At 40.7% G+C, this 27,770-nt stretch overlaps 1 protein-coding gene across 9 annotated transcripts in view; it reads right to left on the bottom strand.

Moving 5' to 3' along the window:
- The window catches only part of GLIS1 (GLIS family zinc finger 1), a 208,247-nt gene that overhangs the window by 122,384 nt on the left and 58,093 nt on the right, over positions 1–27,770 (bottom strand). The window contains exon 2 of one of the 9 annotated variants that reach the window (XM_069788703.1): positions 1,714–1,800. The exons of the other annotated variants lie outside the window; for them this stretch is intronic. The gene's annotated coding sequence lies outside the window, so the exon portion shown is untranslated. The remainder of the gene's footprint in view (positions 1–1,713; positions 1,801–27,770) is intronic. 9 annotated transcript variants of the gene reach the window in all.

The following is a 27,770-nucleotide window of genomic DNA, read 5'->3' as shown; positions in this document are numbered from 1 at the left end:
ATATAACCCATGTGTGTCTTTCTAGTAAATTCTGGACCCTAAGTGTTGGCTACATCTATATTTGTTATTTCATGTTCAATTTATTTTTAAAACAAGTTATTTGGATTGCATTTTATTTCTGTTCTGTTGAATTTCTTTTTGCAGACTACACAGAGTATTTTAAAAGAGTGGATGAGTAGGGTTGGCATTACCGAATAAAGAAGTGTGGATAATTTTGTATCAGTCTAACTTAAAACAATTTGAAAACTTTTCAGTACTTCAGAGATCTGTAACCTTTGAGCATATGGATGGATATGGCTCCCATATTTGACTTTTTCATGTCATGGTTTTTTTACCTTTTTAAAGGTAATCTTGGGAGTCTAACAGGCAGGCAAAGAATGCAGTAACAATACACTACATCTTTCACTGCTAAAATGGCTTGCAATGTTATGTAGTTTAGATTTCCAGCAGAGACCTTCACAACATTTTTTGAAGTTAGTGAGTATGGCCAAGATTCAGGAAAACACATGCCGTGTGCTTAGGTTCCAGTGACTTCACAGCTTTAGTTGATGTTCCCAGTTAGGCTCTAGATGTGTAAGAATATAACCATTTTAGGCAACAGTAAATAGATTGTCAAAGAAATAAAATAACTGTCTACTATCACAAGGAGTCTTTTACTACACTCAAGTTTGGAACTTGACATTCTTGGCTTCCTATTTGGATCTCAGACTTCTAAATTATGCCCTCAAACAGAGCTGAGAGCAGACTGAAAATGACCATTGCCCTCTTCTGTGACAATCACAACAAAACCTTTTACAGTCTGATGCAATGCAGGTCTTGTCATTACATTCATTGTTACAGAGTCTCCTCGGCTTGGAATCACCTTTTGCCTGTTGCCAGGCAATCTGAAAAATATTGTTCTCGGCACATCTGGCCTTTTTTGTGGTCAGTTATCCTTCCTCACTGCTTGGATTTTAGTAACAGTGGGAAAAGACATTAAAATAAATGTTTTAGGAAAATATTAAGCTCAGCAAACATTATTTTAATTAAAAGGAAATCCTAAAACCCTCCTAATGGGCACTTGGAGAATATAAGCTCAATGTAATGAAACTTGATGTATTTCTTTTTCTTTTTTTAAGAAAACTGTGTTTGGAACAGGTTTAATTCTCAGTATTTCTGATAGATGGGATACATCATTATGATTTTCCTTGCCCTGCCAAACACAGGAGAATAGGGATGCCTCTGCCACCTTATGAGTAAACATGTTCAAAGGAGACACAAATACAGCCATTGGCCCCCTTCTCCTTTCCCACTTCTCCACTAATCTCCATTTCCCTTTAATTTCTAAGCCTGGTTTGAAACCTCTCCTCTCCAGTACATGTTCCAGGATGCAATAGATGCAAGACTGCTGCCGTGCTGTACAAAGCTGGCTCTACCAAATCCATTGTACTATTTAGATGCACAATTTTTAACCCTAGGTGAAGCTGGTCACAGTATCTGGGTACCAGACAACTGCATTTTTCAATGTGAGCAACACGTAACACACAGAAGCTGCTGTCAGTCTATCTGGTTTAAATTCCCTGCCCACACACATGAGATTGATCAACAACCTGTGCTCCCAGAGACCAGCTGAACCAGGACAAAGCAATCCACACCCCCCAAGTAAATGCATTGTGCATATTGGTGTAAGGTATAAGACAACTCCACACCATTTAGGGTTATGTACGCACTCACCTGCCCTTGTCCCCTTTGGTTTGTTTTTTTTGTTGCTCTAAAAGGACACCACCAGGGTTTTCACAGCAGCCTGTAGTTAGACAGGGCCTGTAGGTTAAAAGAACCCCAGAGCGACTCTTTCGAGACAGAAGTTCACACATTTTGTGATGAGGGTACTTGAATTGTTCCTATTGTAAACATGCTTTCATCATAGATTATATGACTCCATTGAGAAGACAGGATCTTTCCATACATGCAGTTTGAGAAAATCCATTCCGTTTGTTTTTTTCCTCTAAGTCATTTAATTCACTAATAGCCAGAGCATGCCTACTATGAAATGCATGTGGGTTATTGCTTTCCCATTTACTTATTAAACACTGAACTTTTAAACCCCCAGATCTCCACTCCCCTATGTTCTCCTTAGTCCATTTAGTCTCTCTTTTCCATGGAAGTTCTAGCCAGCAGACCATGTAAAGACTCCACAGGGGTATATGCTCTCCCAAACATTTGAAACACAAGGATGTGCAGGGAATGAAAGCTGGGGTTTTGCCATATGGCACCTTGCATGTGTCTTGTGTAAACATATATGTCTCTCTGTCCCAAGAAGGAATTTTATGTCTGCCTGGCTCAGCAGTACACTATATAGATTAAAAAGGAAAAAACCCACCTCCCAACAGAGCACAACAAAAATTATTTCCATCAAGTTGTTGGGCTCAAAGATTTAGAAGCCTGGAAGTGTCACCAAGTCAGTAAAAGCCACAGAAACTCACTGCTACAAAGACAGCATCACTGTAGGATTATGCAGAAATGGTAAACTTTAAACAAAGGGGGAAGCTGGTAACTAACTAGCATTTTGTTCTTTTCAATGCAAACTAGATGTAACAAAAGGTCTGGTGGGATGCAGACACACAGCATCTAGTCTTAAGGACCTAATTCTGATGCATATATTTGGAAACGAGTCTACTCATAGTCAAAGGAGACAGAAAATTACTCATAAGAGGAATCAAAATGTACTGGGAGTCTAGAAAGAACTTTCCATGTTGCTATGTGATGGGAATGCTCCAACATGTAAAGGGAAGACAACGGAAGGGAGCTAGTAAATCTGCACTGCACATCAGCTTCCAGCTATGGATTGTCTTCTGTTTGCTGGCCCTCCAAAAAAGTGCAAATTAAGCTCCTTTTCTATGAGAGGCTTCATGCGTCTCTCCGCTCTACTGATATCTTCACTCCAAGCTCATTTATTGTAGGAGCTTCTTCCAGACATTTTTTCCTGGTTCTTTATATATCAGTGATGAAAAACTAGAGTGAAAAGGCATTTGATTGCTGAAGACTACATATTCTTCTAACGCAACTTGCATTGGTTTCTCCATTCTGTTATTAAAAAAGGAGACATCTTCATATACACAACCTGCATCTAGTCTCACTGCAGATCTCTCACACTTACCAAGTAACCTACATTACCTATCAACCTTTGTGCTCTTGCGTAAAATTTTTTTTTACAACGAAAACTCAAATTGCTACCACAAACAGGCAACCATTTCACCTACAGCCTCCTTGATCATTCAACACTTGATACCTAAAACATTAATGGCTTCTTTGCAGCTTAGAATTAACACTGCCAGAAAGAAAATTCAAGACAAACAAACAGTTTCCCCAATATATGCTGAAAAGAGCAACAGCCTACCCCTGCTACTTTTCATTTGCTGTTTTCATTGTTTGACATTTCTTTCTGCCAGGATTTTGGCATCATTTCAAGGCTTGATTTGAAATATATTTAACACCAAGTGATTTGCAATGTCGTTTTCCATTTTACCAGAACTATGCTTGGGACTAATTCCATTTAAGTAGAATTTACCCTTCTGCACTCATTGCCAGTGAATGGGCCTCTTGCAGGCTCTCCACAACAGACTGCACTTCTCCCCTAACTTTACACAAGTCTGAGAATAGCAGTTATCTATAACTGCAGTCTTAGGATTGTAGATATATGCAGTGCCTGTTAAACATACACCTTAATGTTATTACCAGTGAAAACAATCTACTGAAGGACAGCGTCAAACAAATGAGTTACTGGTGCAATAAATATCTATACGCCATGTAACATAGTAAGATGAAAAACTCTTGTCTATGACTTAAATATAACTACTTCAGGTGTCTATCCAAATTGGGGCAGCTTCATACAACAACTGGGAGGACTGAACATCTTGACTGTATTAATCTCTTCAGAAGTCAGATTCTGGTGATAACCATGCCACTCTCACCGCTACCTGTTCTGCTGTGGGGTTTTTTTAGCAGACTGTGGGACAGGGTAAGAATGAGTCTATTGTGGAATCTGCCGTGAAGAGGTAAAGGCACAGGGAAGAAGAAAAACAGAGATGGGATGATGCAGAAAGATTAAAGAGTACAAGGGCTGCTACAAAAAGGGAAAATGTCCACCAAGGTCCCATCACTCCGTAACTCAACTTAGCAGCATAAAACACTAAACAAAAACTCAGGGAAGTGCACATACTTGCACACTGTCCAGATTCCAGCGTTATGGCATTCTCAAAACTCTAATTAGGGCTGACTCTTCAGATTTACAGCACTTTTTCTGCTGACCGTCCCTGCCATCAAGAATACATGAAGGGCATGAAATCATTCTAACATGCTGATCTAATTGATCCAGTGAAACTGAGAGTAATTCATTAATCATATTGTCTCCGGGTCCAGTTCTGTTCTTGTCTGGTTGTCAATCAGGAGTCACTGCCATAGGCAGTGAAATAACAGTACTACAAAACTAGAAGGTGCAAGATCAGACTTACAAAGTCTTCTAGAACTGAGTATCTAAAGATGCACACTGGAGGCATGAATTCTAACATCTCCATCTTAATAGAAGCTTCCAGAGCTCAATTAGAGATACAAATACTGCAGCCAGCAACTCAGTAAATATTTCTGACTAACCAAACTGAGCAGAGTGCCATAGACAGAATGATTTTCTTCTACTCAGACTAGATTTGAGGGCCTCAGACTGAGAAAGTCTAGCTTGTTACAACTCTGGGCAGACGTCCCATTCCTTTCCTCTTTCCCATCACCTTGGCACACTACTAACCTTGATAATGAAGGATGAGGATTTATATCTGGAATGTGCATTTTAATGTGAATTTAGTGCTGGAAAAAAATGCCAGGTTAAGAGCTGTGGAGATGGCAATGTTCCCATAGCAGGTAAAGTGTGGTCAAAAGATGTGCAAGGTTCCCTAAATATCACGACCAAAGAGCCAGAAACTTGCCCTATAAGAACTACTTCTAAGTGGGAAATGGAGACCCTATGGTGAGGCGACCAAGTTTGTGAATAGCAGACATAGCACAGGAATAGAGAGCAACTTCGGAAGACCACACAGTTTACAGGCTGAACCCAGAAAGAATGCCAGTGTGCTTGGTACATTGTATTTCCTGTGGGATATCTGCATCTAGTTTAACCACACGCTGTTGGATCTAGAGTGTATCTTTTAGAAAGACATCAAGTCTCGAAGTGGAATCTTTAAATGATGGAGCACTGCTTCTGTGGCAGTTTGTTCCATGGTTCCCAGCATGAATTTTATATAGCTTGAACTTGTTTGACTTCAGTTTCCAAGCACTGGGTCTCATTATGCCTTTGTGTGCTAGATTAAAACACAAGACATACCTGGTACTTTCTCCCTCTGTAGATAACTTCAGACTTTGTTCATACCTTTTCTTCAGTGACTAACTGGCCACCTTCTTTGTTTTCTCACAGTATAGTATATTCTCCAGACCATGAATTGTTTGTGTGTATCTTTTCTTAAACACAGCCAGTTTTTCCAAGAAACCTTGTTAAATTGTCAACGCTAGAACATTACAGTACTAGAATCATTAATAACATAAGACAGCAGTGTTGCTTTGCTACTTCTGCCTGATATGTGCCTAAACACAGCTCTCCAATTTTTTTTTTTTATTATTATTCTGCTGTAGCATTGGATTGGAAACTCCTGTTCAGCCAGCAAATTCTTAATGTTTTACCTGAGGCTGCCTGGCTGGGTCCTTTAATGCTTTTGGGGGAGTTTGGGGGAAGAGAGAAGGATGGTTATTCTGGTTTTGTGTGTGCGTGACTTTAATACAAGTCTCTGCTAAGAAATGGAATAAAGTCACCAAATTATACTACTGTGCCTCCAAACTTAATGACCGAGAATGAGTTCTGCTGTCGATGGGCCTAACTCAATAGGCACCACGGAAAACAATGGAGTCCCCCAGTGTGTGACCAAAAAAGAAATAACAACTTTTTAAGGAATGTAGCAACTGCAGAAGCTCAGTAACCACTTATGAAACTGAGGGGGGAAAATCAGCCATTTGAATTTTTTGTTTACAGGCAAAAAGGGCTCCAGCAATAGTCAGTGAGTGTGAGATTTCTGTTGTTTTAATTAAGCCTTTCTTAGGTTTGCCTTGTTTGGTTTAGCACAAGTTCTGTAGAATACATCTAAACCCTACGGCTGGTTTGCAGAAGACAGCAGAGAGAGAGTAACTGAAGCCATTTAAAAAATAAAGGAGCTGGAAGTTGAACATGTGTGTCATCCGAGCCCCACGCTAAGCCATGGCCTTTTACAGCTAAAATGATTGCCGACAGAGCAGACTATGGCTTGCAAAAATCTGTATTTACCTGGCAGAAATCCATGTGATCCTGAGCACGCTGACTAAGAAATTAGCTGAGATGAAGGGGTAGGAATGTAATCTCTGGAAGTTCCCAAAAAGACAAAACCAAGGAATTTTTCCTTCTCATTGTCATAGCCCTTCATTTGCATGGATCCTGGCAGTCAGCAAGAGGGAAAAGAGGAGAGCAGCACAGCTCCAAAATCACTACTTGTGATACGACAGAAGCAAGTATCATGCATCATTTGCACTGTAAATCACTAGCAGTAGTTTTCCAAAAAGAAAAGCAAGTAAAGAAGGGACTAGCAACAGCAAAGCTGGGTCACTTCAGAGAGTGCTGCAGGGATCTCTAAGCTGGTATGACTTGAGCTACCAAGTCCTCACGCTGCAGGGCAACAGCTGGGGGGGGTTCCCACCCCCCCAGGAAGAAAGCCTGTCTCCAGAGGCCATATTAGCCTGAGTCCAGGGCTAGGCTGGCAAAACTGCTCAGAGCCTAGTTCAAAGGCAAGCCCAGATGTCAGGCGCTGTGCTGTCCGCCACATGCACTTACTCAGTGGATATGCTTAGAAAGCACTAAACTCTACAGAAACACCAGTATGTGTGCTGCAGCAACTAGTCCCACACAAGCAAGAGCGGCTTCCCAAAGCTCAGGCCTACATCCCCTGTACATCAGTGCATTTTCCTCTTCTCAGTCAGTGTGGAAAAGCAAAGTATCTTGTTTCTGTGTAACTGAATCCCAGCCATGTATATACAGCTAATGACTGGTTACACCACACATAATGAAGAGTCACGTTTTGCTAACTGCATAGAAAATAAACAAGCTAAAAAAGAAAACAATTACTGGCTTTGGTAGGAATCTCTCTTGACTTTCCTTCCGGACTCAGACCCTTGATGCTCAGACAGCTATGCATTATAGTCACTGTCAGGCACATGTACCTCCAGCTCCGGTTTTGCTCTCCCTTTAATGCCCATTGACACTTCTTAATTTTCTTTGCTGCAGAACACCCACCCAGCAGAGGCCACAGCATCAGAATTACTGTGGTCTGCTTGGGATCATGCATGGCCTCTTTCCTCACACCCCCCTGACTGAGGTCCAGCCACAGAAAAGGAGCTATCCCCAGCTTTTACTTCTGAGACACGGGTAGTGTTTGTCTAAAACAGAGACATGGCAGAACTGTGAGGGAACCTTGTGCCCTCCTTCCCCTCAGCACTGGACAGGGGACTGTTCTTTGTACATACAGTGAGAACCGTTATTTACTTGTTAATATTGCCAAAGCACAAAGGATTATAATGCCATTGCAGTTTATTCTGCACAGGAATGACCAAAAATATGACTCCTGCCTCAGAAAGCTCACAGCCTGAGAGACTGATGGATACAAGCAGCAGAGCACAAAGGAATGATGAGCCAGTGCCACTCAACACAGCAGCAGTGGCCTTGGCACAACCGTAGCTTAAGTTTCTACATCTTTTGCCTGCATCATGGGCCAAACGCAGCATGTCAAACCTCTTGACATGCAGTAGAGACAACTGGGGTGCTGGGCTGAGGTTGTGGTAGTAAAGACCAGCAGTTAATGGTTGGCAAGAGAGGAAGTGGGGAACGGATGGGACCATGAGAAGAGGCAGGGAGAGAGTTGACACAAACACACGTACCATGTTCTGCCCCTCCAACCTGTGCTCAGAGCTAAGGGAACCCTTCACACTTTCACATCAGTGCTTTTCGTAAAGAAGGAAAACAAGTCCCTCCTAAACATCCTGTCATCTGGTGACCTGTGTCTCCCTCTGCTCTCCTACAGTCAAAGGCAAGCCCTTGTTGCAGCGATGTCTCCAGAGGTGACATGGTGGCCTGCATACCCCTGGGGGGGGGCCATTGTGGGTCGTCTCTTCCAGGGAAGCAGTAGCTAATCAGTTGCTTCAGTCACGGTTGGACAGGGACATTTTAGATGGAGGAGTGGAGAAAGAAGGGAAAAAAAAGAAGAAAAAAAAAAAAGAAAAAGAGGGACTTACGCTGACAAGTGGCTGGTGGGGATAATGACCCCAGTCAGAGTCCTTGTGTTCTTATAAAAAACTCTCGACAAACCCCAGCATCTGGTAGTTCAGCTGTGGGTTTCCGCTGTTTATTTTTCTATTCCAGTGCTCTCATCCCTATGCACTGCCTGTGCCTGGCTCTGTTAAGCATTCCAAGTGCTACAGAGCATAATTGAAAGAATAAAAACCCCAGGCTCAGCATCAGGCATGTACAGAAAAAAATGAAACTGCGTAAATCCTTCCTTACATTGATGAGAATGCAGGCAACAATCCCCCAATGACACGCCAGGCAGGTCCAAGGTGAATGCAAGCTAGGAGTGTCAACCCCAGCAGACCTCTCAGAATTGGCGCGTGCACACCAGGTTATTTTGTTCCAACTAGTGGGAACCATGACCAACTCCTGTGATGCACAGGGAGAAGCACTTACTCCAGTGAGCTGTCCAGAGGACAGATCCTGTTCAAGTCCTCTTAATTTCAAAAAGCTTAGTCCTTTCTCTATTTCTCTCCTCCCTCTTCACCTTCACACTGATAACCTCAATTACAAAATCAAACATAACAATCCTGCCTCTGCTGACCATTGTCTCTCTACCACCACTTAAAAATTCAGTCTCTGACATCGCTTCATGGATGATAAGCCATAAAAGGTAGCTCCATGCAGCTAATAAACATAGACCACTGCACCTTCAACCTGCTTCTTCCTCTCACTCTTACTTTGAATAGTCCCTACTGCAAGGTCTTCATAACATAAGCTTCATCTCTGACTTGGATCTCTCAGCCCTCACTTCACTTCCAGGACTTTCTGCAGAATATTCCTAAGGCAATGCCTTTCTGATCTACCCACACTGCCAGCATGTCCATCCAGCTCCCCATTTCCCTGTGTTTCTATTGCTAATACATCCTCTCCTGTGACCTTTATCATGTAATATTCCCCTACTGATAATCATCCAGACTAGTACAGGAAAAACTAATACACAGTGACAGTAGGGATGAAAAAATGCAAGATGGGGAAAGGCTGTTCTCCTGATAAAACAAGCCTACGCAGCTATGATTAAAAAACATGGGGACTACAGAGGAACAATGAGCTGTATGTGTGCTTGGTGAAGATTTCTCTCTTACAACTCTGGCAGAGCTACAACACTGTTGTAAGGCTCACCGCCTAGTACATAGCTCCTTCTCACTGTACCACCCCCCTGCCTGCAATGCACTGTTTTCCCACTATGCCAACTCCACAGCTCAGAGTCAGGAAAGGAGCAGTGGTCAGTGCCTGAAAGGCAGAGTCTGGAGAGAAGCCCAAAGTTGAGGCTCTGCTCCTTTACAGCAAAGGGAGAGCAAGAAGAGTTGTATCAGCTCCAGAGATGCAGCTCTCCTCCTGGAGGAGGTAGCCTATGCTGTGAGGTGTCTGTGCAAAGCCTGGGGGGGCTGTTATTGCCACATGCTCAGGAATACAGTCTCTGAAAGTAATTTAAAAAAAATCTTTTGAGAAATGGCCTATCTTTCTGTTTGGGGAAACCATGTTCTGCATCTAATCAGCAGGCCACCAGAGCTGTTAACTGTAATTGGTGATAATCAGAGGAGAATTTTATTCAGTGACAATTCATTTTCTGTAATTATTACTCTGTTCTTATAAAAGTTACCTAAATGCTGTGCTCACAGCTACAACAAGAACATTCCCAATGCCAGCTCTCAAATTGTTTTCACTTTTAGAGATGCATAATATTGAAAGCAGATGTACCAAATTGAACTTTTTTTTTTTTTTTTTTTTTGCAACATACTGTAAATGTTTTTAAAATGTGACTCTGGTACAATGCATGTCAAACAGTCAAATTCAAGGTAAAAAGTGCTGCCAAAAACAGAAGACAAATGAAGTTTAAAATCAGTTTTGACAGATTAAATGGAGGCACTTTAAAGCCATGAATCAGATTGCCAGTCTCTAGGAAGTTAATAATCAATGTATCTTTTCTCTGTATTTATTATCCCAAAGATAGACAGAAAAACAAGCCAACATCAAAAGCAAATTTGTACCTCTGTGTCTAAAATACTTCACCCGAGTGGCAGTGAAAGTATGAGCAAGTTCATCTCCCAATATTTGCTTGTTCTGAAGACAGATGAAAGACTAATATTTGTATGTACGACACACAACTTCCCAGTGTTCAGAATCATCGTCTAAAGTAAACATTTGAGCCTCGTGCATTTTCAACAATGTGCGACTCCGCATTCACAAACCAGTGGATATCTGGATTATTTTTTTTTAACATTTGTTATGATCAAATCAGTGTCTCTTTCAAATCAGGGTTTTTTTTGGTAAAATTATGTTCCAGAAGAGAAAGGACATGAGGAAACAAATTTTGCTTGTAAAACCTTATTCTATGTTCTATGCAATCTGGTTGGTTATATTGGGTTAATTTCTTCTCATGTACAACTATGCATGCAAATAAAATCAAACCAAAACAAAGAAGGCAGAGCAAAATGTTTTCCAAGCTTTGCAACAGAGTGCTTACAGTGTTTATACAAATAGTAAAGTCTGGCTAAAACAAGCATCTGACAGCTCTGTGCTGCTTTCAGACACATGACTCCTATTTGCCATTTATTCCATGGAGGCAGAACTGGGTGCCCAGGCAGAGCCCCAGTGAAATCCCTGGGGCGATGCATGAATGCAAAGTTTTGCTTGCACACATGCCATTGCTAGATTAGATCTTGTGTGTTGTGCACTCCATTCCATGCTCACTCAACACGCTCCCACTGAAGCTGGACAAATCTAGATATAAACTGTCCTAGACGAATTAGTTACTACAGAATACATAATAAACAAAGGCCTAAGAAATTTGTGCACTAAAACACAACTTTTGCCTCCTGAATTTTTTTGTATTACAAATTGTATTCCACAATCTGCTGGCTTGCACTCTGCTGAGACATCAATGAACTCCCTAAAGAGAGCAAGGTCTAGCCAAAATGGATTCACCAACATCGGACACTTTTAAGATTTGGCTGGAGAGGGTGCTGGGCCATCTTGTCTAGACTGTTTTTGCCAAGAAACGTTAGACCAGATGATCCTTGAGGTCCCTTCCAACCTGGTATTCTATGATTATTCAAAATGCAGCACCTGACAGTAAACTCAGCAAGGATTAAGTGAGGAAGCCTCCACACGTTGCAGGAGAAATAGCTGTCGCAGCAGCCTCCTAAATTGTCAAATCAGGAGGGAGAGGACTGGATTTGCACGTACATGTGTAAACATGTAAGTGCCAATACAAACATTAGCATTTGGGAATACTGCATGAATTCAGGACACTGTAGAGATTAATACCATTACAATAATCTAGACATATGGGGAAATAAAATTATCTTCAAATAAGTTTGATACTGATGCATGAAAATGGTTCTACCATTTCTCTCAAACCACTACTCTGAATTTTGTTCATCTATGAAACAAAATCAGGAATAGTCATTAAATCTCAACAAACTGTCTTTGAAATCATAGTTTTGAATTAAAACAGGCAACATTTTCTTTCAGCTGCTTAAGATCACAGCACCCCTCTTAAGTGATCTCATACATTAGTTACTCTTACATGATTTTTGTAAGCATGATCACATACTGATTTTGTAAAAGGCTATGCATGCAGCAGCCTGACTTCACCACCACACACCTGAAAGAACAGCCAGAACACAACAGGATGGGCAGTTCTCACAGGACTGCAGGGTGACACGCTGCTGTCACCCTGCACTGAGCTCAGACACTCTCCAAATACAGCAGTGAAGAGCCTTTCACCAACATCTGGGTCTAAGAAACAGCCATCCTATGCAAATGGACTTTGCATCCTATGCAGTCATCCGTAGCCAATTTCTATTAAATATAACTCTCTCATAAGATGGTGTTGGTTCTACTCCCAGCATAGGGCACTCAACATCACCGATTACCTCAAATCAGTATGCACCATCACTGGCTCTGGTAATTACTGCCAAGTTCTCCTAATCCAGAGATATTAGCATTTAAATGACAGATACTTGAGTTTTAATCCTATCACACACATCTCTCTATAAGTAAAGTTCCCTTGGAATTCAACAAAATGCTGTGAGGCTTGTGAAAGGCACTACATAAATCATCTGAAAGAAGGGGGAAAATACACAACACAGAGACAAGCAGAACTTGTTTTCTTTGTAAAACAGCATTTTCCATAGTTTGTGGTACCACAATTTCTGTTTTTTAGAATATTAAATTTGAGTTAAAACTAGGATTTTCGTCAATGCAAGGTTTTCCCTTGTGAGTCCTTATCTTACAAGACAATTTATGTTATTTTATGGATCACTGAGCTGCTGTTCACAAAAACAACCCTAAACAATATGCTTAGTAAAATAGCGAGCTCAAAGCAACCCACTCATTGCAAGATCCTGTACCTTGTCTATAAGCAGTGCAAGTACACTGGAGCACAAGGAAGGCAGCAGGGCCCCATTTCATTAGTATCAAAATCAATCGTTTTGCAACACTGAAACCTCCTCAATACTGTTGGTTTATAGATACAGCAGTCAAAGGCAAAACTGGGAACAAGAAGTGTTCCTTCTATAAACACTGTTGCTTAGAAACACGGTATTTTTAATAACCTAGCACTCTAAATTCAGCATGGCCTGTCAGTATGGGATTTCAGCACAAGACACGAAGGTATTTTGAGGCCAGTTTCCTACTTTGCACTATACCATATACAGAGTTGTTCTTCATAGCAATACAGTGACATGATCAATTGGGATAAGGAGACAGGAAGCTGAGTACTTGTTCATTACTCGTATTGCCATAGTGCCTGAAATCTCCAATCCTAAAGTAAATTTCCTTTTGCTAGTGATGTGCAAATACAAAACAAGACAGACAAGCCTTGCCCCCAGACAACTTAAATGTACAGGAGACCAAAAAAGATACAAAGGGACAATGCATTTGAAAAATAACATATTCTACACAAAAGTTAAAAGATAAAATAAATAAAATTAAAAAAAATTAAGTGCAGTAATTTGGTTTTGCTAGAATAAATATGGTGTATTTGCTTGAAATACATCTTTTGTTCTTAGAAAAACCAAACACACAGTTGTAGCTACTCTCTCTGCTAAGTGGTACCTGACAGCTTACAATCACATCTGTTCTTAGTATCTTCATTGTGTTTCATTATCTCCATCCTGCTGTACAGCTTCCTTGCCTGTTAAAAGTTTTAAAGTTAAAGTTTTCTCTTATTTAGAGGACCCTGGAAGAGTTACTTCAGTTCAAGCAGTTAGGGTTGTACTAAAGGGAAAAGTGATTTTTATAAAATCAAATATGATTTCTCAGAGACATCTGTGTTTTTTGTGAGATATGCAAACATCTGGGGATGAGATTTATATTGATAATGAACTTTTATAAATGAGGAACACTGGACAAAGTTCCCCCTGAAAGACAAGAACGTGAGGCAGAATCAAGGACTAAGTCCTGAGCTCTCCCAGACTTGATCATCCATGTTTTTAAAAGAAACTAATTATGAACAATAATTTAAAATACTTAGTGAACCAAATCCTGACCTTGCAGCCGAAATCTTTGAAGTCTATGAACTTTTTACCTAAGAAACAACCAAATCAGAAAGAAGTATGGATATTGGGATTTCACTTTTGAGTTTTACCTTGATTGTACCTATTTTAATTGCTACTATTATCCCTACGGCACTTCCACCCATCACAGAACTTTGGTCACTTCCCAGCAACATTACTTGACCTCCCTGTAATCTCTCAGTGCAGCTGGCCAACAGGTTGTCCTTGTGTAGAAATACACCATTCCCAGCCCTAAAGGATGCACTGTTCTTGACAGGATAAGCTCAGCTCTACCTATAAATGTCCCTTCTCCTCCTCGTCCAAAGGGATGGCAAGTCTTGCTGTCTTGCCAGGAAAACATTACGCCTAAAAGCTGACACTTACTATGACCCTGACCCTCTAAGGCATGTTACATCTTGTTCTCCAGCCATTAAGTTTTAACATCTATTGTGTAATTCCGTAACAGTGATGCTTTCAGAAGATACCGAAGGCCACAGTTTTACTGCAATGTGATGTACACTGAAATCAACGATGGGACCTCAATTTAAACAAAACAGTACACTTTCACGTATTGTTTATAGGGTTTAGCAGAGGGGCTCTAATTTCCCATGAGTGAACAGTGTGCCATGGACATTTCTGAACATGTCACTGCTAAAAGTTTCCTAACAACTCTCCACTAAAGCGTTAGCACTTATTTAAACAGACCTATGCAAAAAAATCTGCAATACAAACTCTGTATTAATTATACAGCAGCAACAGTCATTACCAATGTGGGGTTTTTTTTAATTCTCTCTCTCTACTGGGGTAGTGCTTGAGGTTACTCTATTGATTCTTTAATAAGGATGCTGGAAGAAAAGTTTACAGTCAGTCAAGGCAGCCCTTAAACATTATCAGGCTACTCTTCTGAGTAAGGTTAATTGATTTACCTGAATCTAATCTTTTCATTAAGATTACAGACTGGCTCAGTGATCAGAGTAAGGTTTGTATGACAATTGCCTTTTATTGAAAGCAAGTAGCAACAATGGACTCATAGATAAATGTAACGAAATGCAAAACAAAAAGAGTGCATCCTGCTCGAAATCACTTCTTTTTCCTTAGGTTTTCATCTTGCCAACATTTTAGTAGCTTGGATAACTCTGAACATTTTTTATTATTATTATTAACTCAGCTGAAGTTCAGCAGAGACCAAGATTTTTTTAACATAGTCAATAGTTTTTTTGAAAGATACTTTATGTGGAGAAAAATGACTGCTAATTCCCCAAATGTTTTTAAAATCTTCAAAATGACTCATAATTCTTTGCCAAAGCCAACAGAGCCAGAACTTCCACAGATGCATCAGTACTGTTGCCTTACTAAGTCATGCTTTGAACTTGACCAGTCTTGCAAGCAAATCAACACTGAACAGTCGGGTTTTGGTAGGAAATGTCCATGAAAGCCTCAGGCACTACAGAAAGCGCTCCTGACACCTAGCAAGCTGCACATTCCACTGCAATCGGTGCCTTCTGGATGCTCCAGAATAGTATTAGTGTTACTAGCTGCTAGGATACCGATTCTTAATCTGAATAGCAGAGGCCCTGTTTATACAAAGTAAGTGCACATGCACGCACAATTAAGTACTATTTCTGCAAATTAGCTTTTTAACAACAGCTACTAACTGCAATGCAGGAAGACTGCACTGTTCTGTAAGAAGAAAAGAAAAAACCCAAACATACCATCCCCGCCCTGCCCCCCGCCTTGTGATCACTTTAATTCATGTCAGATTACAGGAGCCAGAAAAAACCCTCTGTATTGGTGGATTACATGCAACAGAAAAGGCAAACCAAGAAGCAACACAGATTTTTCAAACTGCAGATTCTGTAAATGTAACTGTCCAGTACAAACTCCAGCTTAGACAGATTCCAGCAACATAAAATAAACCTTACAAATTCCTCTAAGTTTTACTGGATCAACTCGATGCAGAAAACACTAGTACGGCCATGTAAAAAAAAAAAGAATGATAGAACTGATAAGCTTTCAGGGATTAATGGAACTAATCTTCCATATATTCCATGTTTTACTATTCTTTCAAAAATAACCCTTTACTGACTCTTTCAGGCCTCCCGATCTAGCTCAACACCTCCATCACAGCTGATGTCTTTTATTGTTGTTTTCTTAGGACCCCTCAATTAGGGAAAGGTTAGGGCACTTCCAGGTTTTCCTCCAACAGTGTATGATTTATCTTCAAAGACTGTGTTGCCTATGTCCACTTGAAGGCCTGGAAGGAATGATGATCCTTGGATTAGAGCAAAGACTGAAATGTTGGAGCTGATAATTCACCTCTTGGATGGCCCTCAGGCAAGTCAGCCTGCAATTCACACCTTTCTGGTAAAATGGAAGTAACAGCACTTCTGTATCTCATAGGGATACTAATAAAATAAATATATTAAAGGCTGAGAGACACCCAAGTTCTACAGGACCATACAATCACCCTATATATAGAAGTTACTGTCAAAGCATTGCTGTCTGGCCACCCTCATTTCAATGCTTTATGTATTTGCTGGCAAGACCTAATATAAAGCCTCCACAAAAAGTATCTTAGAATATAGCCAGAGAGCACACAGGGGATTGCATGATCTTTGTCAGGAAAAAGTCTGGATAATTCAAACAGGCTCCAGAATTGCATATATATATATATATTTTGGGATGCTCACCGGAGCTTAGCCTGAACTCCGAACCTCCTAAACCTCTGCTGTCACTGCCAGACAGGAGAAACCTTCAACGATAAATTTTAAAGCAGAAGGAAGGATCTTCAGAAGCATCTAAGGGAATGATCAATGCAAGTGTCCCTGACAGACATGCCTCCTATCACAAACAAACTGATGCAAAGGCAAAAGAAAAGGGAGAAAGTTAAGCTCTTTAGAATAGGTTTCTATACCTTTTACAATCTGTCTTCATTTTTGGCAAATTAGCTCAGACTGCACTGCCTTGTGTGCTGCAAGGACTGTTCCCTAACAGATTACCAATTTGTGAAAGGACAGGTAGTCAGAGCCTTGCTCTAGCACATTTCAGTGAGGTATTCTGGGCTAAATAAATTGGATTTAGTGCTTGGAGGATAGAAAGATTGAGAAATGCTTTCTGGGAATTAGGGTTTTGATGGGGGCAAAATAATAGCTCAAGCCAAGGAGCAGTCAGAAATGGGGCACAGTGCAGTTATAGCCTCAAGGCTCAATCAAATCTGAGATTTGGGCCTATGTGAAAGTCAAGCTTAAGACAATAATTTAACACATTTTCTTGTAGTGTCAGATTTCAGTCACTTCCTATTCACCTTAAGTTGTGGCCTAGTCACATTTTCATGGTTGCATCCACAGGGAAAAACAATAGGAAGGGACAAAAGGAAGAGAAAGAAAAGGAGCCCTGGAGTCCCTGTCACCACTTTCTCCCTCGCTTTCCCCAGTTTGTTCCCTGTTGGGTCATCCCAGCCCTCCCATCCCATCCCTCACACTCATATTTGCAAGGCCTCAAGGCTTGTCATCACCAGGGAGGCAAACTAGCACATCCCTCCCTCTGGCCCAGCTTGGGAATACAGTATGTTTGTAGTCTCCATGCCCATCAAAATGACTGCTGCTAGCAGACCCTCATAGGAAGAAGGAAGGGCTGCAGGACATGTTCTGCTCCATGACTGTTCAGAGACTAAGAATATACCCAGGCCAGGGCCTCTAATCACAAACTTCCCATCAATCATTTACTGTTCTAGATTCTAGCAAAGAAGAAAGCCAAGCATCTCAGCCTCACTCAAACACAGTCTTTCACCAGGACTGAGTCTAGAGAACTTCAAAACTGCTGACATCAGGGTAAGTGGGAAAAGAGCTTTCTCCAGACATCCATACTGGACTGATTTGGTAGTGCTCATGGAACAAAACCAGCTGAGAGAAAATACTTGCTTTAAAAGCAGGACACCCCTCTTCCTGTCTAGTTCCCTTCCTTCCACTTCATCCAGTTTAGAGGACTTGTGTGATTCTAGGATCAACACTGAGTTTCAGGTCCTATGTTCTTCTGCAGAAAAACCATAAGGACGTTAGCTAATCAAGTGAATAAAGCACAAACCTAAGGGGAACTTGCTAATTTTTTCTTCTTTTTGAGCACTCAGAAAAGGAGAAGGATGGTTTTTCTGAGGGGAATGCTGTGGTTCAGGAGAGAGCGGAAATTAAATTTCCAAATTTTTATTCTATCAGAAATCCTCTAAGAAGGATATTTCTTCAATGGAGCAGCAAGAGCATTTTTTAACTTCCAAGGAAAGTAATAGGGAGATACTAACACATTCTGAAGTCAGAAACAGATGAAGAAGATTACACTGGTTTTTATTTCTTTGTGAACTGGGAAAAAAATACAGTATTTCAAGTAAAAGGAAACTGAGAAACTCAGAGATCTAGAATTCTACCACACACATAAATTTCTGCAAGGTGGCAAGTTACTACTTATCAACCACTTCATACTGTCTTGTACAGGCACTTTCCTTAAGTAAGGGTAACCTAAGTTAAGGTAGCTTTCCTTTAGGAAAAGAGAGCTTAAGTACCTTTCCTTGACAAGGGGGTGCTGCAGGTTAAGAATGTGCATATGGTTACTCACAACTGAACAACTGACATATAGCGATTTGTTACTCTCTAGCAACTTATCCTGATGCCAAAGCCCTGAGGCTCTGTGCCCCCCTGAACACCACTGCTCCCATCCATGGGCTTTTTAAAAGACCTGAAACATCAACACAGAAGTAATCTACCTCCTAGTAGAATCAGAGACATTTATGCACCTCAGGAGCAATGACTGTACACATGGAAGGGATATTCTTGGAAAACCAGTAAAGTTTAGAAAAACTCTTGGAAGGAAATACTGTCTGTCCAGCCATTCTCATGCCATGCTGTACAAATGACTGCCTGACCTGCCCAGGATGGTTCTGTTAATCCTGCCAGCTGATCAGAATACAGATACCCATGATTGCTGCTGGTGCCTAACTTGTCCTCCATTTACAGACACACATGCACAGCACAGTCAAGAATTCTTCCTGCATGGAGGTCATGGGGCAGGTTCTCAGCTCATGCAAATCACCAAAACTCCCTTCACTTCACTTAGGTTAGACTCTTTAGTGAACTACAGTGATTTACACAAAAAGGCCCTAATGGTGGATGTTTAGGCAAACACTGTGTAGATGAACGGGGCAGGATTTGATCTGTTACATCTTTGATAGGGACTAAAGAGTGCTTTCAACCTAAAAGCTGACATCACCTTAGCTAACCTAAATGGTCCATCCGTGGGCTAAATGGATCCACCAAGTCTTTCTGCTTTTCAGAAAATTGCTTCAATAATTTCTCAGCATCCAAGCATGGGGTGGGGAAGGAGACTGCATGAATCATGTTTCCTGACATATCCTGCTCTACAGAAGCAGTGAGATTCCCCTTTGCTTCTTTAAATAACTGGATGAACAGAGGAGACATGATGTTTGGCAAAGATGCATCTCTTAGAATATTGCATTTAAATACTTAAGAACTGTCAGATGAAAAAATCATGTCACTGCTTCACACAAGTGAGGAAAGGGAGATAAACAGTTATGCTGACTTGCTCTGCCTCTGCATCAAATGTTATGGTGTCTAGGCATTCAGACGAAGCCTGGACAATGAATGGAAACAGCTACAGTGGCTGTTCTGGGAAGAACTGGCCTATGTGGCTTTTGGTGAGGCAGGAAATGTTCCTTAACCATGGAAACCTGAAACTACAAATGAGGAAATAATCTTTTCCTAAGTAAAGTTTCTTCCTAGCTCCTCTGCTTAAAGGTTTTATGCAGAACCGTGAGGTTTCATATCCATCCCACAATTCACATCAGTTGAGGACTCAGCTCCATTTCTAATACTGACAAATGTATGCCACATCCATACAGTTAGAATAAGCTCTGTGTGATCCCCAATTCCTGCAGACTTTGTCTTGGCCATCAGATATGCAATGGTCTCCCTTTTCACACAGGACACTGAACTTGGTATCACAGGTGCCCTATCAAGCCAGCAAGGAGAGGAAGGAAAGGGGAAAGGATCCATTCATATTTGTTTCAAACTCCTGGGAAAAACAGACTTGAAATTTGGAAAAAAAAAAAAAGGGGGGGGGGGGGGGGGCACGACACAAACTTGTTTTGGAATTCCTAATTCCTTTCCCACAAATTGACTCCGGTTCCCTTTGCAGAAACATTCGATTTTAGGACCAACAAGCAATTCAGCTTACACTTTCTGCTTATTGCATAGTCTCAAGTTGACTGCTCAAATTCTGTGGTTTCACTGGAGTCTTTGTTAGATACAGACTGAGGTGAAGGGTCATATACCATCAATTGGCCAAAAACGAAGCCCTGAATCAAATAAATCAACCATTTTTAAAAGCAAGGACAGGTTTGCTTACCCAAGTTCAGACAGAAATATAAGCTCTTCACATTCCAGGACAGCCTCTCAGTATTTTCCATTTTCATTTACATACCTTATAAAAATAGCCAATGTTTCATGATATATACTCATAGAACTTAGTCCCTGAGGACAGATGCAATTTTTGTTTACATGGAAAACCTGTCATAGGCATTAGGGGATATATGAGCATTACTGTTAGCTGTTTGAATTGTGTCCAAAGAAAAAAATTAACTTTGTAATTAAAAAAACAAATCCTGCCTGAGGCTAGGCAAGGAAACCAAACAACAGTGGAGTAGATGCTCTGTACTGGGGAAAGGAGCATGCTGCTTAGCGTGGCATCTGGCAGAGCCATGATAAGCACAAAATGGAGCTGCCTACAGAAAATGGCAAAGTAAAAATAAAATCCAGGGAAAGCAGTAAAACACACGAAGAACAAAATGTGCCCTTAAACTCTGCACAGTTTAAGTGCACCAGGAGTCCCTTCAAACATTCAGCCTTCACTGGAGAAGTCCCACAGAGACACGCTCACTCTGGAGCCCAACTGTCTTCACATTTCTGCAGATAGTTCCATCACCAGTGTAACAGCATGGTGCTTTTCATCCTGCACAGTACAGACAACTCACAGCACTTACTAATGACAACATGAAAGTTAGTAACAATTTCTGGCAGATGGCATTAGTTAAGAACCAATGAGAATTGCAGCTCCATTGGATCAGGTGCTATATAACATACAGGTACAAACCAAAGAGCAGTCTGGAGATAAAACAGAAGCAAATGTCCTGCCCTGCACTTCCAGAATCATTTTAATACCAAAAAAAGCAAGTTTAAGGAGTTCTTTATACCAGCAAAATGTTCCAAATGCATGGTAGCTTCTGGATCAACCAGCAACTTGTGATGCAAAATAATGCAAAATATTTTTCCTTCCCATTATGTAATCTATTTAGTATCTAAAGAACAGTCTTGATGTCACTCACCATTATTCTTGACTTCATTACAGGTCATAAAATATGTCTCCTTGCAAGACAGGACTGCACCAACCAAAATACTTTCTTAAGCAAAATGCAACAGTACAAGCTCTTGAAATATGAAAAGCTATTCGAGCAGTATCTGCTAATGTACAGACATGTTAGCTTTCTGCACTGCTTTATATGGAACTCCTTGACAGACCCTCTGTAACTCAAAAACCAGAATAAAATAATTTATGTTCCTTCTGTATCTATTGGCAATAATACTTACACAATTTTAATGAATTTGCTGGTAAATCAATAGCTGTTTCTGTTCTGCATTACAAGTATTACTGCATGTCAAATAAATCATTGTAATGAAGTTTGATGAGCAAAGGGTTTGATGGTGGTGTTCCATAATTATAAACATCAGCAGCAAGACTTTTTTAAATCATGAAAGGAAAAGTGCTTTGATGATGGCAAGTAAATTCCCTGATTAAAATTACTTTAGACATTTCAGGCAATGGCAGTCTTCAAATCTGGCCCTGACCTTTGCTCTTCAAAATACATCTCTTCATTAGTAAATTGCATTACGTTTAATCATCAAATAATAAAAAGACACCGAACATCACAAAAGCCACAGTACATAGTTGATTTATTTATGCAAATTTTAGAGATGCAGTTGCTCAAACCATTTTGAAGGTATCCAACTTCTAAGAAAAGAAACAGCCATATCAACCTGATGGACATATTTGTTGCCTTCATATGGAACGAATCAAAGGACTGAAGAAATAAAGTATCAGCTGGAACAGACACCACATTATCGAGACTATAAAACATGATTTATTTTCAAGTTTCTCCTGGACACAAGCATTATAAATTTAAAAGTCTAGCTAACATTGGATCAGGTGCAAGACTCAACAGAAGTAAAAATCACATTCACCACTTACACAGTATTTCATCAGATTCCTCCAATCTGCATATCAAACAAACCCCTGAATATCTTAACATGCATGAAGAAACCAAGTGACCCATCTAAATAGCTCTTGCTGTGAACTGTAAATAATTTAGGTGATCCCATCAAAGAATAATAGCAAACAAACCTGGACAGTAACATCAGAACAGATGGTGCAAATTGACTGCTTGGAAATAAACAGGGTTTAGGTCATTATCCAACAGAAAAAAAGAAATGGGCTTTTATAGGACAATTTCTTTTATTTTTTTGTCACTTCGTAACATCCTGAAATACTTCTGCGTATTCTCAGTTATTATGTTTATTGTTCTTGGTTACAACAATAAACTCCAACTACACACCAAAGACATTTTCCCAAACTCACAATAACGTGAAACATTCCCACTGCTCCACCCTCCCTCTATTTGTCCGCACCTCTAACCTTGCAGGGTGTAACTCTGAGGACACTTTGGAAACAGCATAGCAAAACAGCTGTTATTCCCAACCTTTCTCCAAGACTGATCACAAGATTTCAAGGATCTAACAAACTGCACATGCTGGAGAAGTAGTTACCCTCTGCTGCATTAGCTCAACCAGCACCTATGCAGGCTCGAAGAATTAGGAGCCACAGAAACCTAATCTAGAGACCTACATTGAGTAACGTCTTCTCCCTCACCCTTCTGATCCAGAAAGGGAATACAGGAACTCAGCACTCCTCTGGCTTTGTACCTTTCTTGCAGGCCCCTCTGGGATTTGGGCAAGGATAAGAGCAGATCTCTCCTGAAAGCAGCACTATATACACAGGGACGATAGAGGAACACTACATGAAGCAAAGCTTGAAAGAGCTGAACAGTGAGAAAGAGGGTTCCAGGGGTCTATTTTACTAACCATAAGCTGGAGGGAAAAAATAACCTAGGAGAGAATGCAGTTGCATATAAAGGACAATATCTACCCTCTATCATACATGTGTACCCCTCTGATCTTCAGCTGTATTTCAAAGACGCAAAAAGGAATTAAATGTTTATTCTGAGAATTCCACAAGCTGTATGTCCAGAAGGTTTCTTTCCAGAATAGCTGCAAGGCCAGCCCACCACCAGCCTTAAGGATGGTGCTATAGGTGGAAAAATGGAGGGACACACTCTTCATCCCTAAGCCCACGTCAGGTGCCATTCTACCCAGCAGGCGTTAACACAACCATAGCAAAACCAGAACACATTTTCTAGCATAGAAGTCAGAACACATAAGCACAGAAGTCAGAGACATTCTCCTCACAGACGAAACATCAGGGACACTTCAGAGGGCAGAATATACACCGAACTTGCAGTAGCCCTATCAAGACAATAAAGGACATGATATATGATGGATCTGTGGCATGAACTTCCTATCACTGACTGCTGATATGATTCAAATAACCAAACAGAAAACAGCACTCATAAATGGGACCAGATAGAAGAAAGGTGAATATTCAGGGATCAGCTGAGATGCTGATCCCTGAATGCTCATGCCTGGGATGCTCAATTAAATAAGGGAGTGGTTTTGGTGGGGACAAGACTGGTCCTGCGACTGGATGTACAGGCATGGCAGGCAGCTCATTCCAAATGGTGAGGGCAGCAGATTGGAAGGGATAAACAGAAAGAACTCCGGTGCTTTGGCTGCCAGAAAACATTGGAAATATATTTTTAAATACCTTTAACTTGGCTCTTTTTTCTTCTCCAATCAGTAATACCAGTACAATGAGAGACAAACTAAAACAGCTGCCTATACTGCCACGTCCAAGACATTCTGCAGAGACCACGTCAGAGAGTCAGCGGGCCAAATCCAGAGGTGAGTATAAGCAAGGCTACAGGAAACCTATGGTGGTGTGACTTACGTCACCTCCAAGAGCCCTTGGCCTGTATGTCATCTCCACTCTGACTCCCCTCCAGCCTGGTGTATGCTTATCTGTGGCCAACTCACACATCCTTGTACTCCTCATGCCCCATCTCTGAATTTGGCTCTCTACATATATATGCGCGTGAAGGATGTTTTTGGGAGACCAAACTCTGGGATCTGACAAGACAGCTGAAATGTTAAGTAGGTATTGAATCCTAGAGCGGGGGAAGAGTGCAACTCTGGGAGCAACTAACTGGAATGTAAAAGAAAGTACAATTCAAAGAAGGGAAGGGACTACTTCAACTTACAGCATAATATGACTGTTGTGGGTATAAATTATAGCAACCTATTGTAAATCATCTGAAAACCACCTACGTTAGAGGGAGGTACTTGTGACATGTCACCTCTGGATTAGTCCCAACTTCTGCCAAATAACAGGGAAATCTTAAAGTTTTCCCAAGGTGGTTCCCAAGGACATTTTACTATCTAGTCCAGGGGTACCCAGCCACTACCTGGTACAATTTCCCACGGAGTAGGCAGGTGGCCAGTCTCCATGTGTACCAGACCCAAACCTTCCCATTCACCTTCATGGAGTTGTGCAATTCAAACTGGAACTCATCACAACCTCTTATGCTCTACTTCCAACACCCAGAATAATTTTAAGTAGCACGCAAAAGTTAGCTAAGTGAGCTAACACTTTCCTTTGAACCCATGAGCCTTTAGAAAGGTTGGTAAATTTTTATACAGTATAGAACGTGGTGTGCTTGCTACTTAACAATCCAGTTCTGTGCTGGATCTGTCACCACTACAGTAAAAAGTTTAAGTGTATAGTGTGCTTATAATAAATACTTTGCACAAAATTATTCATTCCACAGATGGGCAAAAGGGACTTTAATGCTTACTTTGTTTGCAGAATGCTATATAAACCCTGCTAGTTACAGGCAAGAATATGGAAGTCGTTTTGTTCTATTAAATAAAGGAAACAAGGTTCTCATTTTAAAATTAATTCAATGAAAACTATTAAGTAGCTGGCTGTGAATGCTTTGGGAATTTATACACACACATACACATATATACATTTTTACCTGATACTAATTTCCCTCCCCCCTTACCTCTTAAACAAACACACTGTTAACCACATCGTTTCCAAGGAGCTCTGCATGGGAAGAGCTTGCAAGTCAAAACAGCATGGTAACATTCACTACCGAAATATTGCAGCCCTACACCGTATCTTCCAGCAGGCACAAAGGGAGTATAAGCCAGAGGGTTTTCTCCCAGTAGATGCAATTTAATCTCTCCCATAGTCATGCTGGTTTAGTACTAATAGCTGAGAAGGAACAGCCACAGCCCTGTTGTCTCTTGGCAATATCAGCATCACTTGGGGAATTAGCCCAGAGCAGACTTCTGGCCAAAGCAAGAGATCTGACAGCTTGTCTGTGCTGGGTGTTTGCCTTGACTTCAACTCCCCTTTGCTGGTTTCAGGGCAACTGAGCTTCTGTCCTGAGCTGAGAAAGACATAAGAGCCCCATGCTTTCTGCAGCCTGTTCCAAGCTTACAATACCAACCTAACGAAGTATTTTAACTGCTTTTCCTGGGAGGTTCTCAGCTTTCCAAGAACAAAGGTGCTGGCTATGAAGTCATAATTTTCTTCTGTGAATACAGGCTTTCTCTTTTTATCCTCACCTGCTTCTTTAGTTCTTCTACTTAACACCAAGCAGGATGTGCGAGAACATTATTCCTGAATGTACCCATAGTGACTGTGTGAGGCCACAAATGATGGGTTGTGTATCCAACTCACAAGGAGGTTGAGGAGTTCGGGAGAAGAGAGCTTCAGTTTAAATAAAACCAATTGTTTATCAAGAACAACAGAACAAAACAATAGCCAAAAAAAATTAGAAGAACTTAATGCACATAATTAGGAAACATCACTCGTGTTTTTAAATACTTTCATAGAACTTGTATGTATCTATACCTACTTGAGCTTCCAACAACATATTTCTAATCTGTCACACCATAAGTCACACATCATAAAAGGCAATAATAACATGGCTGAAGTCAGAGACCGCTGCACCACCCCCAAATACCCTACTGTGGAGCTTTTCACTCTCTTGAATGGTGGTTCCCATGTCTCCTGTATCTCTCAGGGCTGCATACTAACTTCAGAGACAAATTCTGGCTTAAATTAAGATGGTTGTATCAGGATGAAATGTGCCTGTCTTTGGAAACTGTAAGGATAATATATCAAATCTTTTAGTTGGCGCGTTTTTTTCTACAGCTTCACTGCTGATTTACACTATCTAATGATCTGTTTATTCTCTGGATTGTGTATAGTCCACAATGGTTTAAATTACTCATCTGCTTGCACTTAAGCATTTGGCCTCTATAAAAGACATGATAGGTAAGTGCAATGCAAATGTACTTTTCAATAATCGGTGCCACCCGGGTCAAAATTTCAGCTGGGTAAACGCATTTCAAGCACACAGATTTATGCCACCTTTAACAGAACCCTTTGGTGAGGATCGGTGGAAATCTCTAACAAGAATGTTAGTTTTTACTCTTGGTTTTACCTACAGGAGGTTTTAGCATAGCAACCTCCAATAACATACTTTGAAGCTCAGTCTACTAAGCCACATGGAACATCTTCAATGACAAAGCAGCATAGTTACATTAAAAGAAGCGGGATATACATCAGATTAGCTTGAACTAATTTCACGTGGATGTCGACATTTGCAATTATAAGGTTTACAGCGGGAGATTAAGGCAAGGCTCCAGGTTATTTTGCTGCGTGTTGCTGGGGCACCTTGCCCTCGACACCAGAAACTTCTGCCTGGAGAATCCCCAAGAGTGTGTATGTATATATATATATGCAGAAGAGATTGTTTATATTCTTACCGAGATATAGCTCAGGATCCAAATGAAATTGAATTAGCATATCCAGGGAAGCTTCTCAGCAATGATGATATACTTACCACAATTACATCAAAACCCAAGCATCTGGAAGCTGGACTGAATCACTAAGACCATTGGGAATCTTTCACTATCCATAGGGTAAGCATGCTGTTCTTATCAAAACTAAAATCATACAAAATCTTAATGTGATGCTCTTTTTTCTGGTATAACCATATGTATTGTGGGTCAGAGTTCAACTTTATGCAGAATGACCCAGAATCTCACCATAACATATTTCTTACTGTAGCAAGCCTGACAGATGCCCTTCAGCACATGAGATCTATCAGTAGTTTAACTTCATGAAACAAAATGGCAGGGAGAAGTGAATAAAGGAGAAAGAACAAGAGAACTATTGTTAAGATCGTTTGGCTATTCAGAGAAAGAAAAAGAAAACACAAGCATGTTTTCTTAGGAAATAACAATAACAATTGCCTTTGTCAGCTAATTCCCTATTGGCTTTATGGGTCTCCAGTAGAGACTTAGATGAAGAGCATTGTGCAGATTAACTCAGTGAGGGCCTGGCATGTGTTTGCAGATGGAAGGGAGGTAGTTGCTTGAGACTACAGGACACAGGAAAATACCCTAATGTGCGAAGGCAAGACAGAGGGAACAAGGGGATAATAGAATTAGTGATAAAGACAAACGATCTGGGACAAAACAAATTATCAACTTTCCTGAAGACAATGTAACAAGCCTTATACCCAAAGCAGAGGAACATTGGAAGCAAACAGCAGGATTCATTCAGGACATGAT

This window comes from Haliaeetus albicilla, chromosome 8 (assembly GCF_947461875.1).
Source record: "Haliaeetus albicilla chromosome 8, bHalAlb1.1, whole genome shotgun sequence".
NCBI lineage: Eukaryota > Metazoa > Chordata > Aves > Accipitriformes > Accipitridae > Haliaeetus > Haliaeetus albicilla.
This window is presented reverse-complemented; position numbering and strand designations above follow the sequence as displayed.